A 12,699-nucleotide genomic window follows, 5' to 3' on the forward strand; every position below is an offset into this window, starting at 1 on the left:
AATACATTTAGCTTGTTGACGTGCCTGAAGACATTAATAAAAGAATAAAATAGTTCCTTTTACTTTTGCATAGCTTTGTGTTTTACTTCCTGCTCTAGGAAAGAAAGCTAAGATTCAAATGTTGGACCTCAGTGAGTGATAGCAAAGCTTCAGTGCTGTGCAGGCAGGTAAGCAACTGGGGAAGAAAGGAAGGTTGTCAACCACATCTTCATATAAAGGTTATAACCGGCTTCTGGGAAAGAATTTCTGCAGAGTACAGCATCAATGCAGATTGTTTAAATGAAGAGACTGTACTGAGGGGACTACTTTGAGAGGTAGTATCATGTGAAACAAATAAATAAGCATGTTGTGACACTAAGAGATTAACCAACACCCAAAGGCATTGGCAGTCTTTAGAAATGAGTCAGATGATGGTTAAGCTGCAGGATTTCTCACATTATACAGACACCTCTGAGGCTGTAAGAGTGGCCAGAAATATTGTTACCATGGTCGTATATGTTATATCAAACTTGCAGATTTAATTATATAAGTTTGAGGCCTTCTAAAACCAGATATTCCCAGGCCTTTAGCTCTCTTACAGCCAGAGAACAGGGAGGAGATTTAAGGTTCCTTGAGCCCTGGAAGACTGGAGCTATGATGGGGGAACTACTCGGGCGAAGACGAATATTTGGGGATACAGAGATGCCTCTGGCATCATAGCCTAGAAGCAAGAGGAGGTGGGAAAGAAATTCCTCGGCCCTCTCTTACCTGCCATTTGATTCCCTGATGTGGCGTCTCCTTGGTTGCGTCTGACAGGAAGCCAAAGACGAGGGGATCTGGCCTGGGAGAGAGGATGGCATGGAGAGAGGCAGGGGAAGGATGGATGGAGAAGAATAATTAGTAACACAGCGGACACAGTTCGCTTTCTCCTTCAGAACCCTACATTTGGATGTACAATTTCAGGCTAGGGATTTGTTTTTGTTTTTTTTTAACTTTGGTACAGGTTGGTAGTGCAGAGTTATTACATTGGTAATAGACTCCACCCCCTTTAAACTTTTCAGCATCAGATTAATGTATTTTTGGATCTTGTAAAGCGAACTGTCATATACATAGAATGAAAATTAGAATAATAGGCCAAAGAACATGTAACACATATAAGACAGTTATAGTAAGTCAAGGTACACTTTACATACATTAAAATGCCATTTTCTTCTCTGTCTTTTGTTTCCTTGAGTCATTTGCAGGAAAGGAGTTGCACCTAGAGACCACAATGTGAAGTGAAGTAACTCAGCCACATAAACATAATATGACATAGCTTCTCTTATGTGAGAAAAACTCAGTCTATATATAGGTATCTATTTATATATTTATAGATGTATATCTATGCCTGTCCATATTTATCTATCTATAACTATATCTATAGTACAAAATAAAGAAGTGGATGTCATTTTTGATGCTTCTGTGAGCCTGTGAATCAGGTATATTTTAATGGTAGATTATATGAAGAATACAGTGCAATATAGTGTTTAAAGTTGTGCACCACAGTTGGGTTCATAAAGCAGCTTGAATCAGGACAATTAACAGAACATATAGAGTCATAGGCCAGGCTGCACCACAGAGTAAACTGTGACAGGGAAATGCAAGAAGACGGCTGTACCTGTAAACAGAATCATTCCATAAACAGACACTTTCCAGATGAGTAACTACCTTTCCACCTAAGCTTTCCTTAATAACTGTGCAAATATTTACACACCACTGGTGAATGGATGTGAATGTTAGGCTCCCAAAGTGTTGACTGGGAGATGAAGCTAGTGGCTTTTCTGCAGGGGCAGAGTGAACAGAACTCATTCTTCTTAAATTGCCCAGGCTAGACTAGAAATTGTGATCCTCCTGTTTCAGCCTCCCAGGCAGCTGGGATTCCAGGCATGTCCCGTCATGTAGCTGTAAATCTATGGGTTCTTTTCTACAGTCTAAAGTAGGTTTTATGTGCATTTTAATCAAGCGTTGGCTTTTCCACTTCCCTGAGACTACTGTCACTGTCAATGTGTGGAGCCCTTTGTTTTCCAGTAGGGTAATCCATGCTTTCTTTTCTTAGTGTAAACCTGGATTTTGCAAACAGAAATGCATTTGCTTATAGGGTTTGATACTCATTTTAAGAAAAAGTGTGTGATGCCTGGGTGGTAAAGCTTCCCTTGACTGTACATATCATGTCTCCCACTCATTGGTGACCTCCTTCTCATACTGCCTAGTCGCATGTCCCAGACATTCTTTCTATGTCTACTCTCTAGTAGTGTAAGTGAACAATGTGTAGCTCCCCACAAGCAGTAATGAAGTTCTAACTGTGCTCTACCCTCCACCCTGCACAGCCTCCCTGATTCTAGTTGCTCATCCAAGCCTTAGTTATCCTCACCCAGTCCTGATGCCTGTTATACGACAGCATCCTCCAATTCTCTGTATACCCCATCCTTTCTATGCCATATGTTGTCGGTTTGACTCTACCTACCATACTAGAGGGCTTTTCAGGTCAGGGAAGGAGTCTAATTCTTTTCAGTATCCAAAATGTGCAGCTCTGGCTCATAGCAAATCATCAATAAGTATTTGTTGAAGTGAACAACTGTATAATTGCAAAAAATTTCATTTTCCCCAAAGCAGAAAGAAAGCACTGTGTAATCCTCAAGGTAGCCCTAGTGTCCTAGTTAAAACTTAGTCCGATGTGTAAAATTTAATTATCTCTCTCTGATTAATTGGCTCTTGAGATGACTTTTGGATTTTCCCTGTGCTTGGGGTAAAATTAGACCAGTAAGTGTCTGTTTCATCACACTAAGCTACCTGCAAGAGTAAGTTGTACTTTTTGTTAAGACTTAGAGGGCATATTAGGTAATCTCTTTTATATCAAGTCACACAGAAGAGAACTAACTAACCATGATCATCGCTATAGTGTCAAGTCCACAGCAAAGAAGATGGTAATGACAATGTCTGGTAGCATAGTGGATGATCACACCCACTGTTGGTGGGATAGGGATCTTAATCTTCAAGTTTTGGTCAAGAGAGAAGAAGCAATTTTCCCAATGTCACCATTCTAGAGGAAGTAGAATGTGAACCCTGACCTCCCTGGGGGAGATTCAGTGCTTTCTATCCATCATTCCAAGAAGACTTTCAGCACTCAGAATTTGCAACTATGGTCAAGTACTGCTTTTGCTTGCATGGACCAATTCTTGCCACCTTATATAGCTTTGATGAAGTGTTGGTTTTTTTAAAAGGCCAACTTGTGCATGGGGCACCTGATGTATATTTTCATCAATTTACTGAGGGTTGGCTTTGGAAATATTGTGAGGAGGTTGATAGAAGAGGTGGGTAAAGAAATGCTAGAGATTGATGAGCTAGTGACTGTATAACTTTTCTTAGGGCAAGAAAATAGACTGTTGAAGATAAGTTTCTCGAGGAAGATTTATATTTGTTTTCTTAAAGATGTATGGAATATATACCTTTCTTGGAAGTGGATGTGAAATCTACTCTGGGCCTATATCTATGATGAGTCAATTTGCCAATGAAGTGTTTTGGGATTGGACTATTTCCTATCTGCCTTTCTAAGTACCCAAGTGCTTTATACCTTACCAAGCATCATCCATTTTAGAGGAGAGCACTTTTAAAATGGGTTTCCATCTCAACTCAGCCACATTTTTAGTGCATGGTGAAATTCATTTGAATAATAGGCCTTATTTTCACTGTGCTTTCAGCAGAATTGAGAGCAAGGAAAGAAAACAAGGCAGATTTGTAGGGTAGCTGCAAAGTGAAAAATATGCATTTGAGTGAGTGATGGCATGTGGGTGTTTTTAGATCCCAGCCCCCCTTGTAGACACTTCTCAGGAGTTTCATGGGCAGGGAGGGGAGGTTGGCTCTGATGTTGAAGTCTGCATCGGACTGTGTTATTGAACCTTGCGACATTTCACTGTATAGAAACCATTCAGCAGAGTCTGAAGAGGCCTGGCAAAATGGACTCCATTTGTTTAAAATGGTAGGGAGTTTATTTACTGGATTAAGTGTGAAGTGTGGAGATAACAGATGGAAGGAGTGATCACATGACATATTTAAATAGTCTAAGGATAACCTCGATGTCCTGGTCAATGTTCCTTCTCTCAATTAATGCCAGTGCTAATTAACTGGCACAAGAGTTCCTAGCCATATGGGGGATGTTGCTGAAAGCCGGCTGGCAGCCTATACCCAGACACTACCTGTATATAATTCAGTGCTTTGCCTGGTGCGCTGGGACTTCCATAATGGAGCAGCCCAGCTCAGATAGAGCCTGTGGTTGCAAGCATCATGATATTTTCTTTGTTTCTGCTGTGCACATTATTCCAAGTAGGTTTGAAAATTTTTAAATTGAACTATTTTTCAGGAAAGTGAAACTTGACTTGGCCTATGCACGCATTTTGGGCTTGAGTTTCTGAATGGCCTCTTTATTGACCTCCATTCTAATTTCCTAATAGCGGGGAACTAACCCATGAGTGATGCTCGCCCAGCCAGTGCTGTGTCATTGAGCTATCTGTTTGCCTTATGACTTGAAAAATGAAGGAAAAAACTGGCGGAGGGGAACAGAGCTCTATAGAGTTGGGGAGTTAGGTGCCAAGTACACACCCAGGTATGTGTCTCATGGCAAGCAGAGTGCTGAGTTTGGAGTCTGATAATTTGAGGAAGAATCTCACTCATGTTGGCCATCCGCCTTTTGGCCCTGACCCCTCCCACAGGCTGGCTTGGGAAACAGGTGATTAGCTTTTCGTTCCTATGACAAAATACCTGGGAATAGCAGCTTAAAGAAGAAAAGATTGGTTTTGGCCCACAGTTCCAGAGTTTTCAGTGCCTGCTCACTTGGCTGCTGGGGAAAGCTGCTCAGCTCCTGGCAGCCAGGAAGCAGAGGGGAGGGAGCAGGTGCCTGGGGGCTCCCTTCCTGCCCCTTGTCCATCCAAGGCCCCAAACTACTGGATGGCACCATCACCTTCAGGGTAGGTCTTTCCTACCAGCTTTCTGTTCTACATGTCAATCATTTCCGGAAACACCCTAACAGACATACTCAGAAGTGTTTTTAACTAAATCCTTGGCATTTCTCCATCAATGAAGTTGATAATTATGGCTGAACGTCACACAGAGACTTTTGATTCAACAATATCTGCCAATGTTCTCAAACAAGAATGAAACTGGTGTAAAATAGGGTGACCATTTAATTTATGGGAAAAGAGGAATGGATTGTACTGACTCCAGGGCTGCAGGGATGCAGCTGGACTATTCTGGGCGCACTGAGAGGTACAGTGTCCATCAGGAAGAATGTGCTCTGCAAATGCAACTTCAAAACAGGGGTCTTGCGTTCTTTATTCCAACCAGATTTTAGCCTCCAACTGCTTGCTACAGAGATATTCTGAAGCTTTCATTGCCTTGGAAAAATGCGTTAGTAATCCTCTCTGTACCTATGCCAGGTGTGAAACACAGTTACAGAACTTGCCTCTCAGAACTGTAGAAAGCTCTAAAAGTGTGCGAGCCACCTATTACGAGACGTGTCACATGGGACCTGTTTCCTAGTCAATGTTTTGTCCTCTTGTCTCCTTCCCTTTCCTTCTCCTCCCCTATGTAAATGATACCACCACAGACAAAAAGGTTAAAGGAAAGAACAACATATTTGTATTCCCTACAAATGTTGAGTTGGTAGAAAGTAATACCAGTTGTCTTATCAACCATTTATCCCCACTTCCTGGAGACTGGGACAGAGAACCTGCTCAGGAACAGTTGGATAGGTGAGCAAATGCAAGAGTCAACAGGGAACAGTCATTTCACAGCGGTGGTTTGCAGACAAAAGAGAATGTGGCTTCATGTTTGGCTGATAACAATCCAGGAAGCACGAGAATGCAGGAGCAGCTTTTCCCAAGTGGAAACTTAAGCTGAGTAGGAAAACAAGCAGGCTCTTTTAAGAGGGACTGTCATAATCCAGGGACAGCCAGGTCCTTCTGTCCCTCCTGATTCCTCAGTTCCTGCTGGGCTTCTGAGATGGAATGGAAGCATATATGGAGCCCAGCGCAGCAGGGAGGGAAAAACACATATAATTTCCCCTGTGCCCATCTCTGCCTGCCACACTGGCAATTATGTAGCTGAGCTCTTGGAAGCGGCTCTAACAGGCTGCCGCTTGACTGGTGTGCAATGGACAGATCAGGAACCTGACGCCGTCAGCGTTCTCGTTGGACTTGGGAGGAACTGGGCTCTGTGAAGTCGAGTGGGCCATGTCTTGACCTCGTGGTTGCTGGTTTCCTGTCTGCACTTAAGTGTTGCCAGCAAGCTTGGGAGAGTGGGGTACAAATACATACTGAATAGGCTTTGGTTATGATCTGAGCAGTGCATGGGGATGCAGCCTTTGGGGTTGCAGCCTGATATTGCTCAGGTGCAAACCCTAGCATTATTCCATAGAAACCGCATCATTTTGGGCAAATGGGTTAAGTTTTTAAGGTTCCATTTGCTACTTATAGAAGTGATGAGAATTACATCCACCAGAAAGGATGATTATAAAGGTAGATGACATTGTCCCTGTCAAATGCTTATACAGTGCTTGGTACAGGACAGGCACACAGTGTCTGTGAGCTGCTGTCCTTCATGTCACTGTGAACTAGGAGATCATTGGTGCCATCTTCATTACTAATCGTACTGAACCTGACCTTTTGTTACACCACGTTCTTATAATAAGCTGATTGCTCCCAGGTACCTGGCACCATGGGTCCTGGGGCTGGGGTGGGAAGGGGTAGATGTTGTAAAACAGAGAATTGTCCCATCAAATATGGGACATGCTTCAGTATCCAGGGGCTGATTAGAAACCGAGATTTGTACCAACTTGCCAGAGGTAGATAGTGCACAATTCGGTTCTATGAGTTCAGCTTGATTATTGTAAGGAGATATTTACACTAGGGATGTCATGAGGGTATTTGAAAAGACTGTGTTCATAGCACTTAGTAGCAGAAATAATATATCCATAAATAAACATATACATACATAGATTTCTTTATTCCTTTACTTATACATATAGCTATGTAACTCCTAGACATAACTTGCTCAACAATAAACAATATATGCAACTGTGGTTTCATAAAACTATAAAGCAAGTGAGAAAGTGTTATGACCTACTGACATCACAGCTGTCTCAACATCGTAGTCCAGTGCCTAAGCACTCATTTGTGTGGATAAACCCTGGGCTGCCACTCAGGTAGAGCTGTAACACAGTCATGTATAGTGCATATGTTGCTAATGATAATAAACAGCTATATTACTGATTTATGTATTCAGTGTACTATATCTCAATCATTATTTTAGAGTGTATTCTTTCTATGTATAAAACAATTTTACTGGGAAACAGTATGCTGTATTATGCTAGCGGTAACCTCATCCATCTCGTGTTTACCGATTCTCTTGATTGCATAATTTTGTGCTTGATTTAATCTTATGTAGTTTTGTTCATAATGGCTCTAGGAGAAATAAGCTATACCATATACATTTGTGTGTTACAGATGTATATGTACATCTATATATACACTGTGTATATATATATATATATATATGTATAAACACATGCATCTATATACACATACTATAGCTTAATTATATAGTGGACTATACTCTATAGGTTTATATACAGTGATGAAATTGCCTATCAATGCTTTTCTTAGACCATGTCCCTATATTTAAGCGATGTGCAGCTATAAATATATATGTCTCTGTGTGTATATATATATACATGAAATACATAGTTGCATATATATGCATACATATTTTACATATATATACATATATCTATATACACATGAATACACACACATGTATATTTATATATGCATATAAAGTATTTTTTTACCCACCAAGAGAAAACGAAATGTAAGCACCTGAAAACAACACTCCGACTTGCAGCTTGAAGGCCAACAGCACTCTGGGTGGAAAGCCAGAGAGATTTTTTTACAAAGAAACATGGATGAGTCCCCTATACTATGGGAGCAAGATTGGCTCGTGTCCTCCTTTGATTCCTATGTGTCTTGGCTGCACTGTGCCTTTGCTGTTTTTCCCACTAATATTATTCTACTGTCAAGTTCCTGGCACCCCAGAGTAGGAAAGAATGTTTCTCTACTTCGAGCTGGAGCTGGACACTGGGAAATCCTCTGTCCTGGATTTGTAGCGGTGGCAAGGCCATTCTTCACGCTGACGCCACTCTGTATTTTGGCAATTGTTAGATGCAGGCCAGCCTTGGCTCGTGAGGGGCTCTGCTTGATGCAGATGAAAAGTGAATTTCTCTTTTGTGCCTCTGTTCCAAGCCCTCTTTCCTCTCTCTCTTCCCCCCACCCCCACCCCTCCCTCCCTCCCTCTCCATGCAAAAAGCCTGGTTTAATCTAACGGGCCTGAGGAAAAGATCTCCTCCAGACTGCAAGTCAGCATTTGCCCACATGATTGTTGCACAAAATCTAGTTTTAAAAGTCCACACATTCCAGTGGCAGACAGGATGGGTGTTCTGGGATGAAGGGGAGGGAATGGATACCCATGATGTGCTGTTGAGTGGTGGAAGTGAGGTTCCTTCCCTGTGCTCCACCCAGTCTTCCTGGGAGCGGGGCATCCTAAAGATATCCAGGCAAAGCTGTGATGTGGAGGAAGTTGGGAGGGTCCAGCCTGTCACTCTGTGTCTACCTCCAGCTGTTCTGGATTGTGCCAGTTCTGAATTTCCAGCCGCTTGTGACTCATATCTGCAGGTCACGTGAGGCTGGCCACCACGAGATGCATGTCACTGACGTTGGAAAGACAGACTCAGAGATAAGGTTAGGCTTCTTTTAGTCTTTTGTTCCTCTCTCTGTGCAATATAAGCAGATTGGGAAGGCTTGGGAGGGTTTGTTATTGCTTAATCAGGAGTTTTTACAAAGTCTATTTGGGGATTTGGGGACAATTAAAAGGCCTAGATCAGTGATGGTGAACATTTTAGAGCTTTCAAAGATACAGGCAGCCCACTGTGCCACAGGTTCGCCACCACTGGCCTAGGTTGATGTAAAGATGCAAGAGGAAGGGGCCGTGCACATTGCACGCGGGTGTACTGAGCTCTCCTGACCGTGCTTTTTCATACCGTCCCTCCCACCAGGGCCACCGTCCTGCCACACTTCCTCTTTCTCTAGGCCCAGCTGTCGGCTCCAGGCCTCACCCTTTCCTTTCTCTCATTGCTTTTCTCAGGTGGCTTCTTCTGGTCATTGTCCTACTCAGCTCCCTGGAGACACTTTTCAGCCTTCTCTCGAGCTGCTTTGTTAAGCCGTTCTTCAATTTTTCAGCAGTTGTTTTGTTCTTTGTCTGTTTAGCTGGATGGTAAGTTCTCTGAAGAGGAGAACAATACCTATGTACCCTATGTTACAGGGGATAGCACTGGTGTATTTGTATCCATGTTTATTGATTTTCCTGTTTACTAATGTTTTCAATTATTATAATACTTTTTGAACACCTAAAATTATGAATAGAGATAAGTAAAAGCAAATTTAAAATTATTGAAATCCTAAAATTGGTAGGTTTTGGTGATGTTAGGTACACAAGTTCAATATAGTTTTTCTTATATTTCTATCTGAGTGATAGAGAAGAAAGCATTAAGAAAGAGTGCAGAAGGAAGAAGGGGAATAGGAGCTGGAAGAAATTACAGTGCGGGGTCTGGCACTATTTTATGGGTGTTATGCATATTAACGGCCATGGGGTAAGTGTGATAATCACTCTAATTTTAAAGATGAGGAAAGAGAGACTCCAAACTGTGAACTGACTTGTCCGGGGTCGTATAGGAAATATGTGACAGATCATAGAATGCATAGTGTTCTGTGATCTGATTTTTGTTTCATTTGACAATATGATAATGCAGTCATTTACTTAACAGATATTTATTAATTAGCTGATATGTGTCTTGCTTAGTGTTAGGAGAATTTGCATAGTGTAGTATTAGCCTCTGCCCTCCTGAAGTAGGAGGAAGACAATTTACAAAGTGGATACATATAATCTGTGCTCGTGATGAAAGTTCAGAGGACTGTGGGGCAAATAGCAGCACCTAACCTCATCTTGAGCTGATCCACGTATTTATTTAGCATCATTGCTTTCAAAGAAAATTTTATTTCAGAGTCATTTTAAGACTTACACAAAAGTTAAGAGAGTGCAGAGAATTCCTAAAGCTGTTACCCAGTTTTTCCTCATTTATCATTTGCCATTCTTATGGCATGTTTGTCACAACTAATGAACCAATATCGACACACTGACCACTCACTAAACTCCATACCTCTGATCCTATCTCCTTAGCTATTTCCTAATACACTTTTTCTGGCCCAGGATTATACCCTGAGTACTATACTGTGTTTGGTTTTCTTGTTTCCTAGGCATTTCTGGAGTGTGACAGCTCTTCAGACTTTCCTTGTTCTTTTGTTTTTGGATGACAGTTTGGGGGAATACCAGCCATATTTTATACAATATTCCTCAGGTTGGATTTGTCTAATGTTTCACCTGGTTAGATTGGGGTTGTGGGTTTTGGGGAGACCAAAGCGAAGAGGTGAAGTGGTATGGTCAATGTATCATGTCAAGTGTATGTGCTTTTTTTGTTTGTTTGTTTTTATTTTTGTTTTTCTACGGTACCAGGAACCGAACTCACGACCTTGCGCTTGCCAGGCAGGTGCTTTGCCGCTGAGCTACATCCCCAGCTCCTAAGTGTATGTGCTTTTAATAGGGGTTAGAGTGACGTTAACCTTGACCATCTGGTTGAGGTCATCTGTGTCTCGTTTTTATGCTGTGATATTACTTCATGCCTCCTATTTCCTAATGTGCTCTTCAAAGTTACTAAGTGTAGCCCACAGTTAAGAGTTGGGGAGTAACACTCCATGTCCTTAAGGGAAAAATTAGACTGCATTTTTACTCTGTGGAGATGTTTCTCAACTGATCTCAACCAACTCCCTATTGATAGGCAATGTGATTTCCCTTTTTATCCAACATTAGGAGTAGCGCTGCGTGAACATCCTCTACAGATATCATGAACTCTCCAGTTTCTTTTAGAATAAACTCAGCTACCTAAATCTTAGTCAAGGAATAAGCAATTTTCCAAGCATCTTTAAATTTGTATTCATATATTAGTCTCCAGAAAGTTCTAATACCTGTTTACACTCATGAGTGCCACTTTCACCAAACCATAGCAGTGTTGCATATTATTTTTTTCAATCACTGATGATTGGATAAGTGGAGAATTTAGGCATAAAGTAGGCATGCAATTAAGAGAAAAACAGAAGCATCCATTTTGACTGGGAAATCAAAATTGTATTCCTTATTTTAAAATGAAACAAACTCATTTTCAATGAAAGTTAATTCAGTGGTTATTTGCTGGGCTATGCTAGGTAGATGAATAGTTCCTACTCCCAAGATATTTCCGTGTAGGGGTGAAAGCAACATAAGAACGCTCAAATTATTCCTGCAACTCAACTACTACACTAAAATTCAAATTGTACTTACATTTATTCCATTAAAAATTCACAAAGAACCTCCTTAGACTATCTACATGACTTTTCATGCTGAAAAAATGGCAAAGATTGCTTGAAGTATTTTTGTAGTGCTAAAATTTATTTAACATGAAATTTAGAGACCTACATAGATGGAGAGGTTATTGGTGCATGAAGGAACCTACCCTCCAAACAGAAATTGTTTATGTAAATATTGGGCTCTGAACAGATCTTCACTGAGGAAGCCTGCCTTTGTGAGTTCACAGATGCCAAATGGGAGGTGATTATGAAAGAATTATGAATTCCAAGATGTAGTGTTACGTGCGCTTGAGTTTAGATTCCCAAAGGGACCAATTTACTAATACGAAGTGTATGAATGCTAAATGGAATATGGTGAAAACAGAGCCCTGCAGATTCAATAAGTGTAGAAGTGAATTTTAAATTAATAACAGTAATTTGGGTGTTGGAAAAGATTGGGATTTGTCCCCAACCCTTTTCTTATTGGGATGATAGAAATATGCTACATCTAACTAGGTTAAAATAGAGCAAAACGGAAAAAACGTTGTTGGAGGGCGTTAACAGCAATATCCCCACATTCTGTTGAATCCCACCAAGAAGAATTGATTAAAAATCTTGGGAATCATTTAGATATAATGAAAATGTAAATGTTGATAGTGAGCCCTTTCCCAGGGAAACATGTTCAGCTGTTCTTCAGAGAATTCAATGACTTTCTCATTGGTTCTTTTCACTTCCCTGACTGAAGGAATGGCGGTTGACAGGACTGTTGAAAGCATATTTAGATTAGTATTGCAGGAGGAGAAGCAAGAAATTACCCCATTAAGGTAAAGAAATCCATGAGATTGTGGCTCGTACCCTTCATCCTTCAGAAATGTACTATTGTGCATGACAGAAGGAGTCTATCTGCTCATATTATATGGTGTCTGCGGTTCTTGATTTTTAAGAGCTAAAGACTTTCCAACTTAAAGGAGGGAGGACAAAGAGCTCTGACCCATCTTTTAAAATGGTCAGGTTTTAGTCTCCAAATCCAATTAAAATTTGTCTCAGTAGTACAGGTAGGTAGGAAGAGGAGAGATATAGCCATTTGTTGTAATGTAATTGTAGTGGTGGTCAGTGCTTTGGCTTGAGTTCATGCAGCGAGGGTTTTTTTTTTTTTTTTTTTTTTTTAGTGACAATGCCCACTACATATCCAGGGAAATAA

The 12,699-nt window shown here is 41.0% G+C and overlaps 1 protein-coding gene and 1 long non-coding RNA gene across 2 annotated transcripts in view; one reads left to right on the plus strand and one right to left on the minus strand.

Moving 5' to 3' along the window:
* The window catches only part of Ppargc1a (peroxisome proliferator-activated receptor gamma, coactivator 1 alpha), a 644,980-nt gene that overhangs the window by 487,611 nt on the left and 144,670 nt on the right, over positions 1–12,699 (plus strand). The window lies entirely within an intron of this gene.
* The window catches only part of LOC102027183, a 33,611-nt gene that overhangs the window by 2,968 nt on the left and 17,944 nt on the right, over positions 1–12,699 (minus strand). Inside the window, exon 2 of the long non-coding RNA XR_263741.1 lies at positions 748–820. This is a non-coding gene — a long non-coding RNA (uncharacterized LOC102027183). The remainder of the gene's footprint in view (positions 1–747; positions 821–12,699) is intronic.

Source organism: Chinchilla lanigera, unplaced genomic scaffold (assembly GCF_000276665.1).
Source record: "Chinchilla lanigera isolate Chin_1 unplaced genomic scaffold, ChiLan1.0 scaffold00079, whole genome shotgun sequence".
In the NCBI taxonomy this organism is placed as follows: domain Eukaryota; kingdom Metazoa; phylum Chordata; class Mammalia; order Rodentia; family Chinchillidae; genus Chinchilla; species Chinchilla lanigera.